Source organism: Aquarana catesbeiana, linkage group LG04 (assembly GCF_042186555.1).
Source record: "Aquarana catesbeiana isolate 2022-GZ linkage group LG04, ASM4218655v1, whole genome shotgun sequence".
In the NCBI taxonomy this organism is placed as follows: domain Eukaryota; kingdom Metazoa; phylum Chordata; class Amphibia; order Anura; family Ranidae; genus Aquarana; species Aquarana catesbeiana.
This window is the reverse complement of record NC_133327.1, coordinates 633,696,828-633,724,237: the sequence shown is the minus strand read 5'-3', so window position 1 is coordinate 633,724,237 and position 27,410 is coordinate 633,696,828. Positions and strand designations below refer to the sequence as shown.

At 42.7% G+C, this 27,410-nt stretch overlaps 1 protein-coding gene across 1 annotated transcript in view; it reads right to left on the bottom strand.

Moving 5' to 3' along the window:
• The window catches only part of ESRRG (estrogen related receptor gamma), a 1,188,946-nt gene that overhangs the window by 677,759 nt on the left and 483,777 nt on the right, over positions 1-27,410 (bottom strand). The window contains exon 4 of the mRNA XM_073628379.1: positions 3,261-3,348. The gene's annotated coding sequence lies outside the window, so the exon portion shown is untranslated. The remainder of the gene's footprint in view (positions 1-3,260; positions 3,349-27,410) is intronic.

The following is a 27,410-nucleotide window of genomic DNA, read 5'->3' as shown; positions in this document are numbered from 1 at the left end:
ATTTTTTACTTGACTCAACGAACCCCTCCCGCAGAAAAGCAACTGCACTCCAATCCTTCCTAACAAAAGGAACAGGTACAAGAAAAGTGAAAAAGGCTTTGCAAATATTGCGTTAGCTCCTGAGGGGGGACTGACTCAGGGATACCCCGGATTTTTTGATTATTTCATTGAGAGCGGTCCTCAAGGTCTTCCAGCTTAGACTTAATGCGTTGGAGCTCATTCGCCTGTTCAGGGTGGGCATCATCCAGTTCATTATAAGCATCAGTGAAATCTGTGAGTTGTCTCTCTGCTCAGTACGGTCTCCTAAGTCATCTACTTGTAACTGGATGTGGGAGATTGATCTGGAAAGATCTTTTTGAATTCCTTTTTGCAGGGTCATGAGCATCTGCTTTAGTGTGTGCTAAGACACTGCATTATCAATTGCAGGTAAATCAGCCAGAGAATCAGCAATTTCCTCCTCATCATCATCATCATCATCATCATCTCCCTCCCCCTCAGTATTGTGATTCTTACTGAGCTACATGGCTCGGTGAGGCAAATAATGAGGGAGCAGCTCTCTTATTCCAGTCTTTGTTCAGTGTAGTTGCAGGGCTGGAGCACTCCATGTGAGCTGACTCATGCTGTGCAGAGCGCGGCGGGGAAGCTCGAGCGTCCTCCCGGTCTCTGTGTCTGGCTCCATCTTAGTTCCTGTGCGGCCGCGAGCCGCTGAATAAGTCTGTCAGCCGGCGGAGTTCTGGCGGCTTGTTGTTCTGCTTTGGGGACATGCCTGCAGGGTCCCTGGGCAGAGCGGTACTAGGCAGTGTGGTCTGTGGTGGCTGGAAAGGTGCTTAGGTGTTGCTGTGTCCAGGGCCATCTTTAATATTGATTGGACCCTGGGCAAAAATTTTGTTGCCCCCCCACGCAATTTCACTCTCCACCTGCTATGAGACATACAATAAATAGCAGCTAGACTTAAAATCAGTTTACTGTATCAGATCAGGCAGCAATTGCGACTGGTTGCCAGCGGTTACAGCATATCATTACTGCTTACTGACTGGTTGCTAGAGGTTACAGCACACATTACGGCTCACTGATTAGTTGCTAGAGGTTACAAAAAACTATTTCTGCTTGTTAATTGGTTGCTAGAGATTATTGTACAGTATTACTACTCACTGATTGGTTGCTAGAGGTTACAGCACATCATCTCCTCACTGCAGGGGAGCATGATATACATATGAATGCCGCCTTTATTTACATATCAATGCCATCAGCCACAGCTATTTACTCATGAATGCCGCTGCTATTTGCATATGAATGCCGGTAATTTACACGTAAACACAGGGTCTGCAGGTGAGTCTGTACACAACAATAAGGCAGAGATGGGCAGCATTGGTACCAGCACTTCACACTGAGATATTGGGACACAGCACAGGAATAAAACTTCAAAGGACAAGGGATTTTAAACTGGAATAGTTGGCAAGTATGAGGCAGCTGCTTTGGGCCTCACAGCAATGACAGGGGCCAGGGCAGCTGCCCCTTTTGCCCTGCCTTAAAGACAACCCTGGCTGTGTCCCCTGTATCAGCGGAGCGCTCGGATCAAGTGTCCACATTGGATTGCGGACAAACTCCGCCCCCCTTTTTTGCATTTTTTAATTGGATGTCTCTGGCATTATAGCAGAAAGTAAATATTGTATTGTTTTCAAAATTGACGGACTTTTTTTGTTTAGAGCGCAAAAAATAAAAATCGCAGAGTTGATCACATGCCACCAAATGCTCTATTTCTTTTTTGAAGGTCACGTGACTCTAAAAACTGCTGCAAGAACCATTTGGAGGTGCTTTTGAAGAACTTTTGAAGCGCTTCCCATTCATTTCACAGTATCCGTGGATGTACATTTGAGGGGCTAGAGCCCACCAACAGATAACTTACAATCAAAACAGTAGTTCTAACTTACAAAGCAGCCACCACACACTGTTTAGAGCAACATGCTCTGATTTCCTCAATTATTTAACCACTTCCGGACCGCCCACTGCACATATACTGCGGCAGGGCGGCCCAGCTGCACTAAACGATGTACCTGTATGTGGTTTCATGCATGAGCTACTGTGGGTGGCGCACGCGTCTGCTGCATGCCGGGGGGAGCGTGTGCGTGGGTCCTACGGACTTAATGTCCGCCGGCAACCTGCGATCGCTCCTCAGAGAAGCAGAACGGGGCTCTGCCTATGTAAACAAGGCGGATTCCCATTCTGACAGGGGACAACATGGAGATTTGCTGTTCCAAGTAATCAGGAACAGCGATCTCTGTGTTGTTCCAGTGAGCCCATCCCCCCAACAATTAGAACACACCAAGGAAACACAGTTAACCCTTGGATCGCCCCCTAGTGTTAACCCCTTCCCTGCCAGTGTCAATTATACATTAATGATTGCATTTTTTTAGCACTGATCACTGCATTGGTGTCACTGGTCCCCAAAAAGTGTCACTTAGGATCAGATTTGTCCGCCGCAATGTTGCAGTCCTGCTAAAAATCGCAGATTGCCGCCATTACCAATAAAAACAATAAAAAAATTGAAAAGTCCCTAAATATATCCCATATTTTGTAGACGCTATAACTTTTGACCAAACCAATCAATATACGCTTATCAGATTTTTTTTTACCAAAAATATGTAGCAGAATACATATTGGCCTAAACTGATGAATATTTTTTTACAATTTTTTCTTGGATATGTATTATAGCAGAAAGTTAAAAAAAATGTTTTTTTTTTTCAATATTATCGCTCTTTTTTTTGTTTATAACGCAAAAAATAAAAACGGCAGAGACGATTAAATACCACCAAAAGAAAGCTCTATTTATGGGGAAAAAAAGGTAATCAATTTTGTTTGGGTACAACGTCGCACAACCACGCAATTGTCAGTTAAAGCGACGCAGTGCCGAATCACAAAAAATGGCCTGGTTATTAAGGGGGTAAATCCTTCCGGGGCTGAAGTAGTTAGCTAAAGCTAGCCATAGGTGGAGGGCCACACAGGGATCGAAATTCATTACGTTCAGTTTTGATGTAGTAAGATTTTTTTTACATTTGGTCCAGCTTCTTGCTGTATTGGTTTGCCACAAACCCTTACAATTAATATGGCACCTTCCATTCACAGTACAAGGTCTGCTCCTTCTAATAATAAAAGGGGTAGAAGCCTGTAATTGTCATGGCTGCATGGCACAGAGCAAAGAGCCACCTCTACTGACAATACATTGAACATGAAGAACATAAAACCCAAAGATGAGCACTAACCAGTTCTTGATGCTCCTTCTTCTTCTTCCCTTTGTTGGTTCTGGAAAGTGTTTCCTGATACAGAAGTCTGCCTTAAGCTGAACAGTCACTGTTGAAAAAATAAAACATTCAAAATTAAAGTATTAACCACTTAAGGACCGAGCCTCTTTCTGAGATTTGTTGTTTACAAGTTAAAAATAGTTTTTTTTGCTAGAAAATGACTTAGAACCCCCAAACATTATATATATATTTTTTCTAACACCCTATAGAAAAAAATGGCGGTCGCTGCAATACTTTCTGTCACACCGTATTTGCGCAGCGGTCTTACAAGTGCACTTTTTTTTGGAAAAAATACACTTTTTTGAATTAAAAAATAAGATAACAGTAAAGTTAGCCCAATTTTTTTGATATTGTGAAAGAGTAAATTGATACCCAACATGTCACGCTTCAAAACTGTGCCCGCTTGTGGAATGGCGACAAACTTTTACCCTTAAAAATCTCCATAGGCAACGTTTAAAAAATTGTACGGGTTGCATGTTTTAAATTACAGAGGAGGTCTAGTGCTAGAATTATTGCTCTTGCTCTACCGATCGCAGTGATACCTCACATGTGGGGTTTGAACACCGTTTTCATATGCGGGCGCTACTCACGTATGCGCCCGCTTCTGCACGCGAGCTTGGCAGGTCGGGGCGCGTTTAAAAAAATTTTTTCTTATTTAATTTACCTTTTATTTTTTATTTTTACACTGTTCTTTAAAAAAATTGTGTCACATTTATTTCTATTGCAAGGAATGTAAACATCCCTTGTAATAGAAAAAAAACATGACAGGACCTCTTACATATGAGATCTGGGGTCAAAAACACCTCAGATCTCATATTTACACTAAAATGCAATAAAAAAAAAATGGCCCTTTAAGAGCTATGGGCGGAAGTGACGTTTTGACGTTGCTTCCACCCTGCAATGATATGGAGACGGGTGGGGGCCATCTTCCCTTCACTCATCTCCATGTGTAGCCAGGAGAAGGACCCGATCGCCTCCGCCGCTACCGACGGCTCCGGTAAGCGGCGGAGGGCACCTGAGTGCGGTGGGAGGGGGGGGGCCCTCTCCCTATAATTTCCCAAGATTATAAAATAGAAAAGAAAATAAAAGAATAGAATAGAAAAAAGAATATGACAGAAAATATTAGATGAGAATAGCATAGGGTAAAACAGAACAAAATAGAATAGAAAATAAAAGAATAGAATAGAATAAGAAAGAATAGAATAGAATAGAAAGACTATAACCATCTTCTGAAATTTGAATAGAAAAGAATAGAATTAAAAAAACTATTTATTATATTGCAGCTTACAAATTCTTAGATGTGATGGCTTCATTTGTGTTATTATTTTAGGCTTTCTTTCTTCTCGTTTCATCTGGTGATCTAGCCAGCAAGTCTGTTGTTTTTCAAAAGCACAAGCTTTCCAGCAGAGTGTATCAGTTTACATGGATAAGACAAACCATTTACCACTGACAGGGGTGACTAAAATGATCAGCTTTTTTTTATTCGTGCAAAAGGATTTATTTATTTACCCCAAAAGGAAAAAACAAAAAGCAAACATTTGCTGTAACTGATTATAAAGTGTGATCTGGAGCGTGGCTTCAGTTTGTCAGTGTATTTAAATCTGCTAATACGTTTAACACTCCGCTCCCCCAGACTGACAATGCTGCTGTGCCTCCTGTGCTGCTGTGTCTCACTAATACAAGAGGTGGGTTACTGGTTGAATCACCTGGTGAAAACATAAAGGAAAAAAGCCTAGAAAAAGAAAACAAATGCAGCCACCACATCTAATGATTAGTAAGCTGCAATGTATTTTTGGTTTTGCAATATACAGTGGAACCTTGTATATTGCATCCGTTCCAGGAGAATGCTTGTAATCCAAAGCACTCGCATATCAAAGCGAGTTTCCCCATAGAAGTCAATGGAAAGAAGATAATTTGTTCCGCATTGACTTCTATTACTTGCAATACCGCATGTGGCCAGAGGTGGGGGGGGGGGCGCCAGAGAGCCTCAAAAATACTCGGGGACAGCTCGGCTGAACTCGGAAAGCCTCGGAAAGGCTCGGAAACACTCAGGAAAGGAGTATTTCCTAGAGTTTCCGAGTATTTCTGAGTCATTCGGAGTATTTCCGATCGGCTCCGAACCGTTCCGAGTGTCCCCAGCGCCCCTGCACCTCTGGCCAAATGCGATACTGCACACCTCATTAACTTGAATTTTGCTTGCTTTGCGAGACAACACTCGCAATTCGATTTAGAATTTAAAAAAAAAAAAAGTTGCTCGTCTTTCAAAATGCTCGTTAACCACGTTACTCGTAAACCAAGGTTCCAATGTAATACATTTTAGATGTAATTGTGCAGAATGCCACAAAAAAAAAAATACAAATAAAAAGAATTTATAATATTTGAATTTATTTCTTATAAAAAAGTTAGATTGTAGAATGCGGCTGTGCCCAGACTAGGGCAGGAAGGAGAATAACAGCTTGCAGCGTGTGCTTCGCACATGGGTGTCTTGCTCCGAGGCAGGTTCTCTTTATACCTCACACTACAGGGCTTGTCCCCGAGGAGTGTGTGTGAGCGCTCTCCTTTCCGGACACTCAGCTATTACTATAGGAAGGTGAACCGTACAATCGATAGACAATGAGGCCGCATTTCCTGTCTGCCAAAAAAGGATAGTCAGTGTCCAGAGGTCAGAACCCGGTAATAAGAAGATCTGTGTATATTCTGTAATCTATGCTGCTAAATGGAACTAATTCACTAAAACCCTAAAATTGGAGACAAGAACTTTTATCTATATGGTCCTGATATTGAGCCAAGTGAGAATGAAGACTTCATACTGGCCATAGACATAAAGAAGTCTTCTGTTCAGTGCCATAGCAGATATACTCCAACAGGGCGGCCCCCCTGCGCAGAATCATGTATAAGTGATTCTGCCCTTCTGCCCAGGGGGGCGGAAGCCGATCTGCAGGTGCCGGGCACTGGATGTCCGTCGACACCTTCCGATCTTTGGGCTGAGACACAGAATGGAGCCCTGCAAACAAGGGGGAAGTGATGGATTTTGTATTCCTGCAAAGCAGGGAATAAAATCCATCACTTCCCTTAGTAAAAGCACGTAACACAGTACACAAAAACACTGGCTAGGCACACAATTAACCCTTTGATCGTCCTAGATGTTTAACCCCTTCCCAGACAGTGTCATTAGTACAGTGACAGTGCATATTTTTTAGCACTGATCACTGTATTAATGTCACTGGTTCCTGCAAAGTGTCAAAGGTGTCAGTTAGCATCTGATCGTCCACCGCAGTATCGCAGTCCCGCTATAAGTTGCTGATCGCCGCCATTACTAGTATAAAAAATATAAAAATTCCATAAATATATCCCATAGTTTATAGACGCTATAAATTTTGCACAAAAAAATACGCTTATTGGGATTTTTTTTTCACCAGAAACATGGAGCAGAATACATATTGGGCCTAAATTTATAAAGAAATTCGATTTTTTTTTTTTTTATTGGATATGTTTTATAGCAGAAAGTAATAAATATTGTTTTTTTTTTTTCAAAATTGTTGCTCCGTTTTTGTAGTTTTTGTTGTTTTTATAGCACAAAAAATACAAACCGTAGAGGTGATCAAATACCACCAAAAGAAAGCTCTGTTTATGGGAAAAAGATGACATTAATTTTATTTGGGTACAGCGTTGCACGAGCGCCCAATTGTCAGTTAAAGTAAAGCAATGCCGTATCACAAAAAACGGCCTGGTCACAGAGCGGGGGTAAATCTTCCGGAGGTCAAGTGGTTAAAATATATCAAAAAACAAAACTTTTTTTTTTTAGTTAGGATAGAGTGGAGAGGGATAAGAACACCTGTCAGATTTTATTGCTGTCTGTGTCCTCGTTAGGGAGATTCATGTTATTTATCCTGTTTATCATTATAATTGAAAGTGAAAATCTCTCAGTTTCTCAACCCTGCTTTGTAGGGATGAGAGCCTGAGAGATCGCTCCCTCTGTACAGAGCTCTGTGTTGTTTACCAACCCAAGAGTTCTGGGCTGTGATTGCACACAGCCAATCAGCAGGTCGTGATTCATGTTGTGAACCATTGGGCATGACTTGCTGACAAGCTCTCGCTGTGTGAGATCACAGTGGGGGCCAGGTGGGGGGCATGCATGCGCTCGCTCTAAATCTGCAAGTAAGCAGTGATATAATAGTACATCACTTTGCCAAAAGCCGCCGCTCGCCCACAATACATTGCGGGTGGACGGTCACCAAGTGGTTAACCCCTTCCTGACAACCGCCTCCCCGCCCTTTAAGAGCTCTAAAAGCAAGGAGGCAGAGGTGGGCATTAAGGTCGTGTGACCGCTGTAATTGGCTGCCATTAAGGTCATGTGACTGCTGTGTTTAGTTGTCATTAGGGTCACGTGACCGCTGTGTTTAACTGTCATTAGGGTCATGTGACTGCTGTGTTTAGCAGTTATTAGGGTCATGTGACTGCTGTGTTTAGCTGTCATTAGGGTCATATGACCACTGTGTTTAGCTGTCATTAGGGTCATATGACCACTGTGTTTAGCAGTTTTTAGGGTCATGTGACTGCTCTGATTGGCTGTCATTAGGGTCATGTGACTGCTGTGTTTAGCAGTTATTAGGGTCATGTGACCGCTGTGTTTAGCTGTCATTAGGGTCATGTGACCGCTGTGATCCCGATCGCTAGTATGCAGTGGGAGCTTTCCAGTACACACCGGCTACCATGCAGGGGGCGCGCTGTCAGCATGGTAAGTTGTTTTAACAGTACCATATATATGCGGGCCGCTCTGCATTAAGGCCCACCCACCAAGCGACCATATATATGTGTGCGCCCTGCGTCAAGGAATTAAGCATGGTCCATGGTCACTATTAGGAAACCTGCCCTGAGAGATGCCATGCAGCCATCACTGAAGTGCATGTAGACAGAAAGTGGCTGCAAATAGACTGCAGGCAATCAGCAGCACTGAGATTCAACAAACAGTGATAATAGTATTTTTTTAAGGGCAATTGTTAATGATAAACAGGGCTTTAGAAAACTAAATATTATTCACTTAGGATTTTATGTAATATGAGATGAACACTGAGCACCAACCCATCTTTTGGAGCCTTTATTTCCGTATATATTAGTGTAGGAACACAAGGTCTGTGTGTTTCTCTGTTGCTGAACCAGTTTCATAGGAAGGCTTTGAATCTGCAGAGCTTTGAATTTGCATTTCTGTGGCCGCGCTCTCACAATCATATGGTTTAGCCTGAGAGCACGGGGGTAGCAGACTGCCTAAGGGAGGTGAGAGCCCCTTTGGCATATGCCTGTGGGCTAGGACAGATGGACAGGACAAAAAAAAAAAAAAAAGGTTTAAACGCCTAGAAAGAAAAAAGGGCCAGAAAAGTGTAGAGAGAACGGGCTTCATAGCTGCAACCTTTTAGAGCTAAAATCATTTCTGGAAGTTGATATAACCTGAAACGCGATGTGTATGTCAGATTACAAAGTATAACTGATAATTTGCTCTGAAAGCTGAAGTTTATTTTGCTTATATTTGTCATCCCGGATTCCTCCATTCCACCCACATCAACATGCCAATTAAATAAAAGCTTTCTGTTAAATATCTTGTTTTAGACCCAGTGATGTCATTACTAGGTCTCTGTGTTTCTCTATGCCACATATGTCAAACACAAGGCCCCTGGACCGAATCTGGCCCTCCAGGGCTTGTCATGTGGCCCTCCCACCCAGTTTTGCAGCCGGAATGCGGCGGAACTCCTTTCCGCCACCTCCAGCTCTCACCCTCCACTCCCACTCCCTGCAAGGTGAGGCAGAGCTGCCTACACATAGAGGTACTAGAGACAGACAAGATAGGAGAGAGAGATGCGGGAAAGCTTCGGGGAGGAGGTTGGGTCTGCACACTGTGCATAGCGCACCCCTAAACCCTGCACTCTGCACACCCCTGAACTCTGCACATAACACACTCCTAAACCCTGTACCCTGTACACAGCACACTCCTAAACTCTGTACTCTTTACATAGCATAATCCTGCGCTCTGCACTTAACACACTCCTGAACCCTGCACTCTGTACATAGCATAATTCTGAGCTCTGCAATCTGCACGTAACACACTCCTGAATCCTGCACTCTGTACGTAGCATAGTCTTGAGCTCTGCACGTAACGCATTCCTGAACCCTGCACTCTGTATGTAGCATATTCCTGAGCTCTGCACTCTGTACGTAACTCACTCCTGAATTCTGCACGCTGTACGTAGCATAATCCTGAGCTCTGCACTCTGTACATAATGCACTCCTGAACCCTGCACTCTGTACGTATCATAATCCTGAGCTCTGCGCTGTGTACATAATGCACTCCTGAACCCTGCTCTCTTAACGTAGCATAATCCTGAGCTCTGCACTCTGCACATAACAAACTCCTGAACCCTACACTCTTTGCGTAGCATAATCCTGAGCTCTGCACTCTGCATGTAACGCACTCCTGAATCCTGCACTCTATATGTAGCATAATCCTGAGCTCTGCACTCTGCACATAACACACTCCTGAACCCTACACTCTTTGCGTAGGATAATCCTGAGCTCTGCACTCTGCATGTAACACACTCCTGAATCCTGCACTCTATATGTAGCATAATCCTGAGCTCTGTAATCTGTACAAAACTCACTCCGGAACCCTGCACTCTCTACATAGCATAATCTTGCACTCTGCACTTAACCCACTCCTGAACCCTGCACTCTGTATGTAGCATAATCCTGAGCTCTGCACTCTGTACGTAACTCACTCCTGAACCCTGCATGCTGTACGTAGCATAATCCTGAGCTCTGCACTGTGTACATAATGCACTCCTGAACCCTGCACTCTGTACATAGCATAATCCCGAGCTCTGCCTTGTGTACATAATGCACTCCTGAACCCTGCACTCTTTAAGTAGCATAATCGTGAGCTCTGCACTCTGTACGTAACGCATTCCTGAACCCTGCACTCTGTACATAGCATAATCCTGAGCTCTGCACTTTGTACGTAACACACTCCTGGACCGTGCACTCTTTACGTAGCATAATCCTGTGCTCTGCACTCTGTACGTAACGCATTCCTGAACCCTGCACTCTGTACGTAGCATAATCCTGAGCTCTGCACTCTGTATGTAACGCATTCCTGAATCCTGCACTCTTTATGTAGCATAATCCTGACCTCTGTATGTAATTCACTCTTGATACAACCGGCCTTTTGAGGGCAACCATACTGTTGATGCCGCCCACAATGAAATTGAGTTTGACACCCCTGCTCTATGCAATTTAGGCAGATCATGTATACCCATATGTGATGCTGAGTTGAGAATTGAAATCCAATGAAAGAAAGGAGTGGGCCAAGGACAGTTAGCCTGGGGTGGAATTGATGCTGGAACTAGATCACACTGGATGTCCTCTAGCCAGGAATTAGGCGGGCTCTGACCTGATACTGCATGCTGCCAGCAGAGCAAAGAAAAAGGTAAGTATTATTGCAGACAAGGCTCCAAAAAAGGAAAGAGGAAACGCTCGCCATATAAAAGCCTCGGAACATTTTTATTACAGGTACCCTATGAGTAAGCTCCTGCCCTAGTGAAGTGCATTAGTATGTCTGTATACATCGATGGATTAGTCTATGTGTTGGAAGACACAATACAAGTCTTCTGAGGCTTTTATATTATAAGCGGTTCTTCTTTTCAGTCTTGTATAGACTGTGATAGTAGCCGATGACTATAAACGGCATTCGGTGTAGCCCGGGGATCCTGTAATAGCATCAATCCGACAACTTGGTATCATTCAAATGTGGTAGACTTTATTGGCTACATAGTCAATACAGCGCAAACATGCTAACGCGTTTCAGCAAATAAAGTGTAAGTAAAGGCAAACTTTTTTCTTTAGTTTTGGATAGAGTAGGGAGGGATTGAAATGCTCTTCACTTTTTATTGCGGTCTGTGTCCCTATAAAGGAGATTCACCGTCTCTATGTGTCCTGTTTTCCATTATCATTGAAAGTGAAAGTAAAAGAAAATCCCAAATTTTGGGTTGTCCCCAGAAAAGTAATAGAGGGGAAATCTTCCAATGGGGACACTAGTTCTGGTGACTTGGGGGTCCCCAAGAAATCCCCTTAATTATTTGCAGGGATTTCCTTGCACTTCCTGTCTGGATATGGGACAGGAAGTGAAGAGAGATCTCAGTAATTGGACACAGATGGCGAAAAAAAATCTGATCGGGGTTAAAAACCTCCCTTGCTCTATCCTAAATGAAAAAAAAAAGTTTGGCCTAAAGTTCTACTTTAAGGCTTGACGGAAGAAGTGTGTTCGCACTGTATTGACTATGCAGCCAATAAAATCTAGCACATTTAAATTAAACTGAGTGGCTGGCCTGATGCTATTCCTCTATGCCATATAAGTATGGCGTCACTGAAGACAGATCAGCGGTTTTCCTATCTCCTGAATGGTCCATGGTTGAGTGATACTAACTTATAGACATGTGCACAACAAAAAACTTAGTTTTGTTTTGTTTCTTTGATTCGTAACGATTCGTAAGACGCGAGTTTTCATATTCGGATTTGTTCGTATTTTCGTAACAGATAAAATTTCGTTGATACGAAATGATTCAAATTTTCTTTGATTCGAAATTCAGAATTTTGTTAGATAATAATTTTCATTTATTCAGTACACTACTCATAATTTTGTAATTGTTACTTTTGTGAAATTGCCTTTTTCGTTGATTCGTACTTTCGTAGGAAATAAAGAATAATCCTATGCTTGCTTTTCTAATAAATCCTGTACTTACTCCAGTCCACTCCCTCAGTCCCGAGACCTGACTCCGCCTCCTCCTCAACTGAATCTAAAAAGATTCAGGAATGCAGTGTGACTCAGACACAAAAGGGATAAGCTGATTGGCTAAAGATATTAAGTAAGATACATCACTCACTAATACACTGCCCATTCGAAAGAATGTTTTGAGAATACGAAATTACGAACATACATATTAAGATACACTAATGGCGCGTACACACGATCGGGATTTTGGTCGGATAAAGATATGACGGCTTTTCCGACGGATTTCCGCTCAAGCTTGGCTTGCCTACACACGGTCACACAAAAGTTTGCTGAACTTTCATCCCTCAAGAACGCGGTGACATACAACACTACGACGAGCTGAGAAAATGAAGTTCAATGCTTCCGATCATGCGTCCAATTGTTTCCGAGCATGCGTAGGAATTTTGCGCTTTGTAATTGCTACAGATGATCGCATTTTCGGGTTGGGAACTTTTTCTGACCGAAAAATTGAGAACATGCTCTTAATCTTTTGCTGGCTGGAATTCGGCCAGCAAAAGTGCGATGGAGCATACACAGGGTCGCATTTTTCGACCAAAAGCTCTCATCAGTCTTTTGCTGGCCGAATTTCCGATCGTGATTCAAGAACACGAACAAACGAAATTACGAACAGACGAAGAAACAAAATTACGAACACACGAATGAAAATACAAACATACGAAATTATGAACAGACAAAGGTTTGAAAATACACAATGTAAATCATTCGTTATAGATGTCATTTTCTTTCTCTTACTGTTTCGGAGTTTCGTATTTTCGTAAGTTTCTCCGTTTGTAAGTTTGTATTTTCACGTTTTTGCTATTTTGCTTATTCGTAATTTTCGTATTTTGGTTCTTTCAGCTATTCGGATGTTCGAATTGATTCGAATGTACGCATACTGACAAATTCATACGAAAATCTATTCGTTACGAACCGAATCGCACATGTCTACTAATTTACCAGCCCGGGGATCCTGTGCCTGAGTGGAATATCTACCCTCTCTCTACACTATCACTGCTGACAGTTGGTTATGATATTTGGTACTTTAGCAAACTAAATGTCACCCAGTAGGGGCTTAGATCTACTTTAGGAATCGCTCTATTTATCAAAGAGTGCAATTTGGCCATTTGAACACATGCCTTATACTCCGGAAATATTTTCCATTCAGGCACAGTAAATCAGAAGCCGTGACCAATCTCAATCCTCAGGAGTGTGCTGCTGAGACAAGCTACTTATTTGGTCTGAACAGGTGCTGCCTGCATGGCCCCTATAGACAGGAGCCTGTGATTGGGAGTGACACTTTTCCTGGGTACAGAGAATGCGCAGCCACACTTGTATGTGTCAAAACAGCTCTGCAGAATGTCTCACTTATATAGAATGCTGGAAAGGGCTTGCCATTTTGGATGAGGTCAAAGGGCATCCTACAGACAGCTGTTTGATGACGGATGGGCCCTCTAATATACATGAGATATCTCTATTCGTAGGCATTTACTGCAATTATTTGATGGATTCTACCACTTACATTTAACTATTTAAAAGGAATGTTTTCAAAGTTTTATTTAATCTTTTGAGTCCCCAGGAAGTTTTCTTGGAGATTTTCCCTAATGCCACGTACACATGGCCGGACCTGCCAACGGGCTAAACTCCGTTGGCATTTCCAACAGAAAGATTTAAAACATGTTCTATATCTGAGTCCGTCGGAAATGCCGACAGAAAAAGTATTTTTCTGTCGGGAAGTCCGGCCGTGTGTACGCGGCATAAGGTTAGGTTCAGATACGCGTCTTAGGCTTGGTTCACACTATAAACCGCATGTGAATCGCACAGGAATCGCACCACATTCCTGTTCAATTCACATGGGATTCGGTACGGTGTGATTTGAGACCATTCATTTTGAATGGGCTCACATTGCACCGCATCGCACCAAAGATGTGCATGTAGCAATTTTGGAACCGCACTGCAACATTATCGTTCTGCACTTTGCGATCAGGTGCCGGCCAATGCACTGCATTTGCGACCTGCGCTTAGGATGTCGTAAAGATTGCACTGACACCTGCTGCGGATCGCAATGGCAGTGCGTTTTGAATGCGGTGCATTTCCCACACTGCATTTGTTTGAACCTAGCCTAAATCTCCCGTTCTTCTAAAGCCTGATCTGTATTCGGATCATGCTACCGAGGCTACTGTCAGGCGTGGGGGAGGGGGTGTGATACCTGTTCACCACCTGTTTTAACACGATTTTTGCTGCGTAATGCATCCGCGTGCATTGGATGGCGTTGCGGGGGATTTGTGGCACTTTGACATTTGCTCAAGTGTGTAGCATTCAGCGGGCTTGCCATCCACGATTGCTACAGTACAGGTAAACTTTTCTGTGGGCGCAAAGAGAAGCATCGCAACTGCAGCACGTATACACCCCCATCTACTGCCTATTGCAGCTTAAGGGGGGCAGTTGGCGGGAGGCAAAAACGTGGCTCAACCACGCATTTTTGCCACCCCCAACCAAATGTCTAAATGAAGCCCAATGTGTGCATTATTTAGTTGGGGGGCAGATAGGGCTTTAATTTGATACCACATTTGTATTTGTAAATATTTTATTATATCTTTTCATGTGACAACACTGAAGAAATGACACTTTGCTACAATGTAAAGTAGTGAGTGTACAGCTTGTATAACAGTGTAAATTTGCTGTCCCCTCAAAAACACTTAACACACAGCCATTAATGTCTAAACCGCTGGCAGCAAAAGTGAGTACACCCCTAAGTGAAAATGTCCAAATTGGGCCCAAAGTGTCAATATTTTGTGTAGCCACCATTATTTTCCAGCACTGCCTTAACCCTCTTGGGCATGGAGTTCACCAGAGCTTCACAGGTTGCCACTGGAGTCCTCTTCCACTCCTCCATGATGACATCACAGAGCTGGTGGATGTTGGAGACCTTGTGCTCCCCCATCTTCCGTTTGAGGATGCCCCACAAATGCTCAATAGGGTTTAGGTCTGGAGACATGCTTGGCCAGTCCATCACCTTTACCCTCAGCTTCTTTAGCAAGGCAGTGATTGTCTTGGAGGTGTGTTTGGAGTCATTATCATGCTGGAATACTGCCCTGCGGCCCAGTCTCTGAAGGGGGGTGATAATGCTCCACTTCAGTATATCACAGTACATGTTGGCATTCATGGTTCTCTCAATGAACTGTAGCTCCCCAGTGGCGGCAGCCCCAGACCATGACACTCCCACCACCATGCTTGACTGTAGGCAAGACACACTTGTCTTTGTACTCCTCACCTGGTGCAGCCACACACGCTTGACACCATCTGAACCAAATACGTTTATCTTGGTCTCATCAGACCACAGGACATGGTTCCAGTAGTCAATGTCCTTAGTCTGCTTGTCTTCAGTAAACTGTTTGCAGGCTTTCTTGTGCATTATCTTTAGAAGAGGCTTCCTTTTGGGACAACAGCCATGCAGACCAATTTGATGCAGTGTGCGGTGTATGGTCTGAGCACTGAGAGGCTGACCCCACCACCCCTTCAACCTCTGCAGAAATGCTGGCAGCACTCAACCTCTGGATATGACGCTGAGCATGTGCACTCAACATCTTTGGTCGACCATGGCAAAGCCTGTTCTGAGTGGAGCCTGTCCTGTTAAACCGCTGTATGGTCTTGGCCACCGTGCTGCAGCTCAGTTTCAGGGTTGGCAATCTTCTTATAGCCTAGGCCATCTTTATGTAGAGCAACAATTCTTTTTTTTTCAGATCCTCAGAGAGTTCTTTGCCATGAGGTGCCATGTTGAACTTCCAGTGATCAGTATGAGAGAGTGAGAGCGAGAACACTGAATTTAACACACCTGCTCCTCATTCACACCTGAGACCTTGTAAGACTAACAAGTCACATGACACCGGGGAGGGAAATTATCTAATTGGGCCCAATTTGGACATTTTCACTTAGGGGTGTACTCACTTTTGTTGCCAGCAGTTTAGACATTAATAGCTGTGCGTTGAGTTATTTTGAGGGGACAGAAAATTTACACTGTTATACAAGCTGTACACTCACTACTTTACATTGTAGCAAAGTGTAATTTCTTCAGTGTTGTCACATGAAAAGATATAATAAAATATTTACAAAAATGTAGAGGGTGTACTCACTTTTGTGAGATACTGTGTGTATATATATATATATATATATATATATATATATATATATATATATATATATATTTATATTTATTGTTTCCTTTTTTTTTACACCATTTTCTTTCTTCATGGGGGTCTGGACCTGGTCAGTAGAGACCAGATGCAGTCCATCCCCTCATGTAGCTGAAGATCACATCTAATAGCAATCTATTGCTGGCTGCCTGGCATTGTCAGGGGGGTCCTGTGATCTCGGTGAAAGGCATTCCTTTCTTGGAAGTGTTATAATTACACATTACTTAGTTTGAACTTGCCCTGAAATATTCATGAACTTGTTTTACTAATAGTGGCTAAACGCTTAGGATTCTCTCATTCCCTCTGGTTATAGTATCTTCCACTAGGTCTTTTTTTTAGCTTATTACCCCAAAAACTAAAAAAATCTAGATAAAGTGAACAGGTCCATCTAATGGAATACGTCCTCCATGCAACTTATTCTTGTGTAACACAATACAAATAGTAATGAAATGGTGTGATCTACGTATAATCCCCGGCCTCCTTTCATCATGCTACCCTAGTAATGCCCCGTACACATGGTCGGATTTTCCGACGGAAAATGTGTGATAGGACCTTGTTGTCGGAAATTCCGACCGTGTGTGGGCTCCATCACACATTTTCCATCGGATTTTCCGACACACAAAGTTTGAGAGCAGGCTATAAAATTTTCCGACAACAAAATCCGTTGTCGGAAATTCCGATCGTGTGTACACAAATCCGACGCACAAAGTGCCACGCATGCTCAGAATAAATTAAGAGATGAAAGCTATTGGCCACTGCCCCGTTTATAGTCCCGGCGTACGTGTTTTATGTCACCGCGTTCAGAATGATCGGATTTTCCGACAACTTTGTGTGACCGTGTGTATGCAAGACAAGTTTGAGCCAACATCCATCTGAAAAAATCCTAGGATTTTGTTGTCGGAATGTCCGAACAAAGTCCGACCGTGTGTACGGGGCATAAGTATAATCAAAGAAAACCTTTACCTGGTCAGTGCGGGGTGAGCTGTGTTGTGTTGTTTCGGTGATAGCTGCTTTTTGCTCCGGGGAGGAAGGAGCTGGGCACAAGTCTACCATTCTGGTGCCCTTTAAAGTCCATTGCTAGATTTTTAGTCCTGGTTTTTGTTGTCACTCCACAGATCACACTTTACACTACAGCAACACAGATGACTGGTCAGAGAGCAGCTAGTCAATATTAAATTGTATCTATGGTCACAATGTAAAATAATGTATTTATTTCTGCATTGTATTTCAATTATTTCTAGCCTACTCCAAATAATCTGAACAGTCTTGCAGTTTGTAAACTAACTTTGTGAAGATCCCCACACATTTCCTTTCTTGAATTCTGTGACATGTAGTCACTATGCCCTGTGAGTAGGCACTGCTGTGTCACACATTTCACAGAGTCTACCTTCTGAACTACAGAGGTGCTGAGAGTAAGAGTTTTAGGAGGTGGAGTCATTACAGGAATCACTACTTGCAGGCAGCAAGGTACCATGGGATATGTAGTCCTTAGAAATGAAAAGTAAACAGCAGAGGAGAAGCTGCAAGGCATGCTGGGAATCCAGGAAGTTGTGAAAAGAGATGACCAGCAGACAGGCAGAACTCGCATCATGAAAAAAAGATGTTGTTCAAGTAAGCTTACATTGTATTGTCACTAGGGATGGGCCAAACACCCCCCGGTTTGGTTCGCACCAGAACACCTCGAACAGGCAAAAAGTTCTAGCGAACATGCGAATCCTATTAAAGTCTATGGGACACGAACATGAGAAATCAAAAGTCCTAATTTTAAAGGCTTATATGCAAGTTATTGCCATAAAACGTGTATGGGGACCCGGGTGCTGTCCTAGAGGACATGTATCAATGCAAAGAAAAGTTTTTAAAACGATCGTTTTTTCAGAAGCAATGATTTTAATAATGCTTAAAGTGAAATAATAAAAATGAAATGTTTAAATATCGTGCTTGGGGGTCCCCTTAGTCTTCCTGCAAAGTGGTGCATCTGTGCGATGTGTAGAACAGTGCCACAGCAATAATGACATTTCTAAAGGAAAAAATGTAATTTAATCTTGCTCGCTGCTGTAATGTATTGCCGGCTCCTGGCAATATAGATGAAATATCTATGAAAAAAACAATTAAAAAAAATTGTCAAGGGGTCCCCCCCAAAATCCATACCGGACCCTTTTCCAAGTATGCAGCCTGGAGGTCAGGATAGGAGGGCAAGCAAGTGCCCCCCTTCTGATCCATACCAGGCCACATGCCCTGAACAAAGCACCTTGGTTGTTGCAGTGGTTCGCCTCATTTAAAGTCCCATGGGCTATTATCCTCTTTTTTGTTGCATTTGATCGACAAGGCCAAATTGGAATGGCCAGATGACTGGATGACTGGGTCAGTGCAACTTCAAAACTGCATCTCTTGTGGGATGTTCCCATTCTGCAGTGGTCAGGATCAACCAAAAGTGGTCCAAGGAAGGAAAACCGGCAAACCAATGTCAGATTCATGGCTAGCCATTGATGTCTGTGGAGAGTGAAGGCTGGCCCGTGTAGTCCGATCCAATAGACGAGATACTGTAGCTCAAATTGCTAAAAAGGTAATGCTGGTTCCAATAGAAAGGTGTCGGAACACACAGTGCATTGCAGTTTGTTGCATATGGGGCTGCATAGCCATCTGCTGGTCAGGATGCCCATGCTGACCCGTGTCCACAGCCAAAAAAGACTACAATGGACACGTGAGCATCAGAGCTGAACCACAGAGCAATGGAAGAAGGTGGCCTGGTCTGATGAATTTAAGGATGGTTTGAGGAACACAACAAGTTTAAGGGCTCTAAACTCTCCAGATCTCAATCCAATTGAGCATCTGTGGGATATGCTGGAAAACAAGTCCAATCCATGGAGGCCCGACCTCACAACAGGTTGAAAATGTTCTACTACTGACAGCTTGGAGCCAGATACTTGAGCATACCTTTAGAGAGAGGCCTACTGGAGTTTATGCCACAACAGGCTCTGGCTGGTGGTCATTATGTTATGGCTGTTTGATGCATAAAGTAATTTTGGGCAGTTTTCCAGTCATATTTACCATAGTTCAACATAAGCCTAAATACTTCAACAAATTATATTTGTAGATAGAGTCTAACAATTTGCAAAGACATTAGGGTTCATTTACTAAAGGAATAGAGGCTGTTGACCTAAAGTGTCAATAAACCCACATCATTAAAAACTATCAATAAATGGTGTATTCCATGCTGTTCATACTCACTATGAGATTCCTTTTCTGTATTCTGCAATAAACCTGGTTGATCCTGCTGTTCTCTATCTCTCCCTTATGTCCACGTCCCCAATGCAGTTGGGGATTTTGCAGAGCAGTGTTGGCAGCTAGTGCACATGCTCAGTTTTCAGTGTATTTCTACCTTGAGTATTTCCTTCCTATCACATCTGAGCAGCCCATGTGACTATAGAGTCATACATGTGGGCATATGCACAGTGGTAAATGATAGCCCACTCCCTCCCAACTCCTTCATGTATTAATTTATTGGCACACTGCACTTAATTATTAATTTATGTAAGGTATCACTATCTCTTATGTATATTCATTTGAGTATATGTGTTTCTTTTTTTAGTTTATCACTTGCACTTTTTGCACTTTGCACTTTATTATTTTATATAGGAAACTATTATCATCCACTTATTGTGATTGGAACATTCATTACCGCTGGGCTTTTTTACCCTTCTAAAATAAATATTCGTTACTCAATACATTGTATCTTCTTTTTTCTAGCTACTGAAGAACACTCTCCAATAGCAGTCAGAAGCAAACAATGTCCTTGGGCTTAGGACAAAAGTAGAGATCACAGATAACATAAACTAAGCTAAGACCTAGTACACACTATTAGTTCTTTTTTTGTTCAACCCAGCGGCCTGGGAGAAGCCGCTGTACAAACTATGAAATGTTGGTACAGCAATCTCCCCTGCTGAGCTCTTGTGTTCTGATAGGGGGACGCAGCCATTGGCTGAGAGCGCTGATCACGTGCCGGTAGGCAGACCTTTTTTGGTCATGCCCCATCAACATGCCCTGAACGGCCAGCTTCTGTCGGACAAACTCCAGTACACATGGGCCGAATGTCGGATGGTTTCTATTGAACCACCCGATGCCACCCGACATTTGGCCCATGTGTACTAGGCTTTAAGAAGGTATTTGGCTGAGGTTGTTGGAATGCTAAACAGCTTACTGGGGATTACCCTACCAGCTGAACCCCTCACCTGCCTGGTAGCCTATTTGGACTCATCCCTAATGGATCCCAATTTAGGGATTACTGTTTCTCAAGCTTTATTTGTTGCCCATGGGCTGATTGACCTTAAATGGACCTCGGCTCGCTCATCTACTCTCTCTGAATTTATAATGGAACCTAATAAATGCATCTCTTATGAAAAACACACTTGTTTTCTCAGGAATTCTATGTATATGCTCCCACAGGATTGAATACATGTACCCTACCCTTTTCTAGGTCTCTATGTACCATATTACGTGTGCTAGACCTTCTTCTTCCATCTTGATATATACGATTTGGAAAATGCACCAGCTTAGGTCTAAGGTGTTTGACACCCTTATGCCGCGTACACACGATCGCACATTCCGACAACAAAATCCATGTTTTTTTTCCAAAGGATGTTGGCTCAAACTTGTCTTGCAGACACACGGTCACACAAATCTTGTTGGAAATTCCGAACGTCAAGAACGCGGTGACGTACAACACGTACGATGAGCCAAGAAAAATGAAGTTCAATAGCCAGTGCGGCTCTTCTGCCTGATTCCGAGCATGCGTAGAATTTTGTGCGTCAGAATTGTGTACACACGATCGGAATTTACGACAATGGATTTTGTTGTCGAAAAAATTTGAGATACAGATCTCAAATTTTGTTTGTCGGAAATTCCGACAGAAAATGTCCGATGGAGCCTACACATGGTTGTAATTTCCGACAACAAGCTCCCATCGAACATTTCCCATCGGAAAATCTGACCGTGTGTATGCAGCATAATTCTACTTTCCTCCTTTTTGGTATGGTCACTCCTTCTCTTGTCCTGCCCTGCATGGTGGCTTCTGTGTACTTATGCTATTGAAACATTTTCCTAAATAAAATCTGATTAAAAAATAATAATAATAATGGTGCTACAAGGGCAGATGTTTTATTTGGTGGAACAACCAGAGTACACAGTGGGGTTCATTTACTAAACTGGAGAGTGCAAAATCTAATGCAGCTGGTGGTAGCCAATCAGCTTCTAGCTTTAGCTTGTTCAATTAAGCTTTGACAACTTAACCTGGAAGCTGACAGGCTTCTATGCAGAGCTGCACCAGATTTTGCACTCTCCCGTGTAAATAAATCAACCCCAGTGCATTACAGTGTGTCTGTAATACTAGTGGTGTTATTTAAAGTGTATGTATATCCAAAAACTATAGTGTAGTAGTGTGTTACCATGCGCTGGATCTGTACTTCTGTGTTTACGCCAGCGGTCGTGGAATGGTAAAACCTCAAAGTTGAGCCACACTCTTATCACCCCACAACCACTACCCTCTTTAGTCGCAGAGGCACACATGCCTTGGCCAGGATGCTTTGTTTGTGGACGTCACAGGGATCATACAACCTGTCATTTCAAGTGAATGGGGCTGCTCTGCAAGCCTTCCACAAGCATGTGCAAGTGCTCCGATCCACGTACAACCACATTCAAGTGGTTAAAGCAGGCAATGAGGAGGCAACACAACTCCTCCTTGCTGCCTTTCAAATGCTCTCTGAAGAGCAATACGAAAGTGGATTGTCCTTCAGAGAGTAAAGCTCATGTGAACAATCCCTTTGTGCATTGGCGTGCTGCCAAAAGTGAATGGCATGTCAACATGTTAACATTCACTGCGTTAACATTTCCATTACCGCAATGCAGCAGAAGAGTGTGTTTGGCCCTAAAGCTTTGTGTGGCGGCAGTGTTTTGATCCAAAATCCAGTTGGAATAATAGACCCTTTAATTAATTTCTCTGGACCCGGGGCACATACAGGAAGCACACTATAGTACTATCTTGGATCAGAACACTGCCTGGCACTGCACAGGTCAAGGCAGAAAAAAAAACTCACCTTGGCATCTGAGGCCTGTAATAATATTTCATTTTTTCATGGGGTGGGTAGGAGGCCTTTGTTGGTACTGTAATTAAAAAGTACGCCAACCCTTTAAATATGTAACTAGTCAGTGAATGGAAATAAATCCCATGAATAAAGTACACAGCCTTTTGTGTGCTTATTACCACCATAAAATGTTTTCATCTACAGTTATGCTGAATTAACAGTTTCCACCTAATTAGCAGAACACACAGTGAATCTTCCCTCTTTTTCTCTGATGGCTCAATCGCCTTTTTTTTATTTTCCTGAAGACCACAGTGTCTCCCTTCATCTTATCGTTCACATCTAATAGCTCCTTGAGGGTGTGCCCTCACACTTTCTGATACATCTTAATGATAAATCCTCCACATTACCACCTTCAGCCCGGGAGAGGGTTCACATGAAATGTAGCCCTTTTTGCAGTGGTAATTGTACAAGGCTAAATAAGGTTGTGAATTTAAAGCAAGCTGGTGCTTTTAGGCAGGAATGGAGGCGTCTTTGGGAATGATGTCTTACAAGAAATAGAGTGCAACGCAAGAGGTAAGAGTACTTCAAAATCCATGGAGGAAACCTAAACGTTCCCTGACTGCAGTATCCAAAGCAGGGCCATTTAGAAAAAGTAAAAAAAGAAAAAAGATACTGGCAAACAAATGTTTAGCTAACTGGGCACCTTGAATGCCAAGCTGATTTATTTTTTAATGTTTCATTTATATTTGAACCCAAACTCACCATTTCCACACACCCACAAAGAATTAATATTCAAAAATGATTGTCTAAAGTACTCACATTTGCTTTTTTCATTACTATGTTTCCATTATACTGGCTTTTTAAAATAATAATGTGATAATAAAAAGTTTTGTGTAAAAGTTTTAGTGTAGTGCAACACCTTTGGTAGTAAAGTATTGCATTTGTCCAAAAAGAGGGACAATTGAAAGGGACAGAGGGATTTGATTCCAAAACAGGGACAGTCCCTTTAAATGGTGGTGGCTGGTGCTCCATTTTTTTTTTTGGGGGGTGGCAAACAACCCCCCCCCCCACCGCCGAGTTTGCACTTACCCCATCCACGGTCGCGGCTTCCCCACAGCAGATGAACGAAGCAGTGGGAGAGCAGCCAGGTGGACAGACCCAGGATGCAACACGCTGCAATGACAGACATTGCCATCTTTCTTCTCCCAGCTCAGGCTACATGGCAACTCTGCCTCTGCACTGCATATGTCACCGCCGGAGACTGCATGCTCATTGGCTGCCGCCAGCTCCCCCGCCTCCTCCTCTGCTCCTCTACTCCTCCTCTCCGCTGCTTATCCGCTCCAACCACCCCTTGCACACATCACACAAGTGGGTGGGGTTGGGGCGTAGTGCTCTGTGCTCTGAGCTCACCCTTTTTTAAGCCAATTAGAGCCTCATGCTCTAATTATGTGCTTCAAAAAAAAAAAAAAACCCCATTGAAATCCATCTATCTGGCACCCTGCATGGAGATTAGGGGTCGGGCGCATGGATTTATTAAGGTGGCGCCCCTGCGCTCCTAATGAGCGGGCCACCACTGTATGCTTGTAATGGTAACCATTGTACCTGAGAAAGAAAGTAAGGGGTAATCCAACAATTTAGAGTTTAGAGGTGAGGAAATATCTTCCAATGAGAACACCTGTCCTGAGGACAACTGACAGATGGAATTCTGGGACAGGAATGAAAGGGACATGTACTCAGTAGTACCCAGACAAGAAAAAATCAATCTGAATCCTTCTCTACATCTTGTCCTTTAACCACCAGACCTCCGGAAGATTCACCCCCCTTCACGACCAGGCCATTTTTAGTGATACGGCACTGCGTTAATTGTGCAGTTGTGCAACACTGTACCCAAATAAAATGTATATCCTTTTTTCCCCACAATACTTTTGGTGGTATTTGATCACCACTGTGTTTTTTATTTTTTGCGCTATAAACAAAACAATATTGACAGTTTAGAAAAAAACAAAACAAAATATTTTTTTCTTTCTGCTATAAAACATATCCAATAAAAAAAATGTAAAAAATTGAATTTCTTCATAAATTTAGGCCAATATGTGTTTTGTTACATATTTTTGGTAAAAAAAATCCCAATAAGCGTATATCGATTGGTGTGCAAAAGTTATATCGTCTACAAACTATGGGATATTTTTTAAAATTTTTTATTTGTTTATTTTTTACTAGTAATGGGGGACGATCAGCGATATTGTGGTGAACATTCAGACACTAACTGACACTTTTGACACATTGCGGGAACCAGTGACACTAATCCAGTGACCAGTGCTAAAAATATGCACTGTCATTGTACTAATGGCACTGGCTGGGAAGGGATTAACATCAGGGGTGATCAAAGGGTTAACTGTGTGCCTAGCCAGTGTTTAAGTGAACTGTGTGAGGTGTTTTTATCAGGGTAAACAATGTATACATAGATACATTGGTACAAGCTGAACCTACGTAAATTTGTAAAAATATCCATACCTAGAATCTTTCTTTAATGAATTCCTTAAGCCTGCCATGCCCTTTTGGCCTTATGTGGCATTATGTTCCTAATACATTTTGGAAATATATTTTTTGGAGTAACTTTCTACCTTTAACTACCGGTAATAGTTTTACATGACAACATCCATCGCAGATTGTAGTCACTACAACACCACCTTGGATTATATCTGGTTGAGCACTATGATTGCCATGTTAAATACTTACCTCCCCCTCCATTCCAGCAATCTTCACCACACAGGGTTCCCAGCAAACCTGTCCCCACCAGCTCCTCTTTATAGTGTGTAAATGTGCTGCTGCTCTATTTATTCCTATAGGCATAGCTCCCAACTGTCCCTGATTTCGAGGGACTGTCCCTGATTTGGAACAATGTCCCTCTGTCCCTCTTTCCCTCTCAGTTGTCCCTCATTTTGGTCTGATCTATATATATATAGTTGCATATAAAATGCACTTTTTATCTATCAATAAGTTTTTCCCAGTGCTAAACCTTTCATCCAATTTCTAAATTGCTGCATTTGTAAATTTTAAAAGCCAATATAAAGGAATAGTTGTGGTAAAAAAAAGTCCTTGTGGATTAAATTTACCTTTTTTTTTTGGTTAATTCTCCTTTAAGGGGGTGTGGCAGGGGGCGTGTCCTATGCCTACATACGTTTGTTAGTAGGTGTCCCTCATTCCCATCTGAAAATGTTGGGAGGTATGCTATAGTTGAGCTATATCCTGCTGGATTTAATGAAGGATGAAAAAGATTGAAAGAGATTCATAAAGAAGATGCCATTAGTAGTATAGAATATTAGGAAATGTTACCAATAATAATGTAGAATGTGGGAATTTTATATTAAGTAGAATGGTGTAATAGATAGCATGCAGTCAGTGCAAATGTCACATAAATAAGATGGCTAAGGAATATGATAGCCTTCCTCTAAGGAGTGATAAAGCAGAGCTTCACCCTCCCCATCCACCTTCTCTTATTCCCTTCCTACCCCCCTCTTCTAACGTAATCGGATATTTTTCTTTTCTTTTTTTTAAGACCTTTTTTAGGAACAGATGCCAACACTTCCTGATTTTTCTCCTAGGCAAAATCGATGTATGCATTGCCCTCAGGCTGTTGGGATAACTTTGTCAAGCATCCCAGGAGACCAAAGAGGACTGAGCATGCAATGCCTTATTGGGGAGGCTGGCTGTCTCTTCCTGATTATTTTAGCTGGCTTCCTGCTGAGGTGCCATGGTGCATCTGCGTCATCATGGACACGGCTGCAAGAACCTTGAAAAAACAGGTGGCACCCTTTTGATGTTGTCAGAAGAAGATGACGCAGGACCAGGTGTGTGGAGGTGGAATGTCAAATCCCAATAGAACATTGATTGATTGTTGATGTTTTTTGTTTTTTTTTTATCCAGAACCCAATTAAAGGTATAGGAGGGGGAAAAATAGGGGTAGGGGTAAAGTTCCTCTTAGGGTCAGTCAGTGTAAACCAATGATAAAGAGTGTTTCTGAATGAAGTTGCAGCATGAGGGACGTCTTGGTTGTCAGAAGAGGGCAACAAGAGGTTATGACAGCAATAGATTAACAATCTGGGAGCATTTTAGATACTTACAACTGTGACACACTGTTCAGGCCCAATTTCCTGAACCACTTGTCTTGAAGCTGGACGTAGTGGAGTGTCTGCTGATGTCAAAGGTAATGGGGAAGCCATTGTGCCCCCTCTACCTTCATTAGTCAGTGGCACATGCTTCCAATTTAACTAGGACTTTTGACAAATGGAAGAGCGACATTTCTGACCTTTCTGACAAGGACTGAGACGACAGTGTAGGTACATACTGTATGTTACCAATATGATCTCCACTAAAGATTGATTTATACAACTCAAATTTTTACACAGGGTTTACTACACCCCGCAGACACAGTCCACTATTTACCCCTCAGCCAGCCCTTTTTGCACACGTTGTAAATCCTTTACTGGTATATTTTTTCATATGGTGTGGCAGTACCCACTTAGTTGCTCCTATTGGGAGTTGGTGGTTGATGCTCTTAATTTAAGGGTCTCCAATCTTTCTAAACAAATAGCCAGTTTACTGTCCCTTGGACTTTAGGGGGGCCGGACTGTGGCCATTGGGAGTAGAAAAGGTCCCCGCGTCAGTGGGATTATACAAAGCCCTATCTTTGGTGTCAGCGGGAGGAATATTGCCCCATTGTTAATATCAGTAGAAAGAATTGTGCCCCATGGTTGGTGTCATTGAGAGGAATTGTGCCCCATCTTTGTTGTCATTGGGAGAAATTGTGCCCCATCATTGGTGTCATTGGGAGGCATTGTAACCCATTGTTGGCGTCATTGGGAGGAATACTACCCCTTCATTGATGCCAGTGGGGGGAATTATGCCCCATTGTTGGTATCAGTGGATGAAAATAGTGCCCCAAGAGCCAGATAGAAGCAAGCAAAGGGCCACCTCTAGCCCCAGGGCCGCAGTTTTGAGACCACTGCTCTGAATGATCTCTGTGACT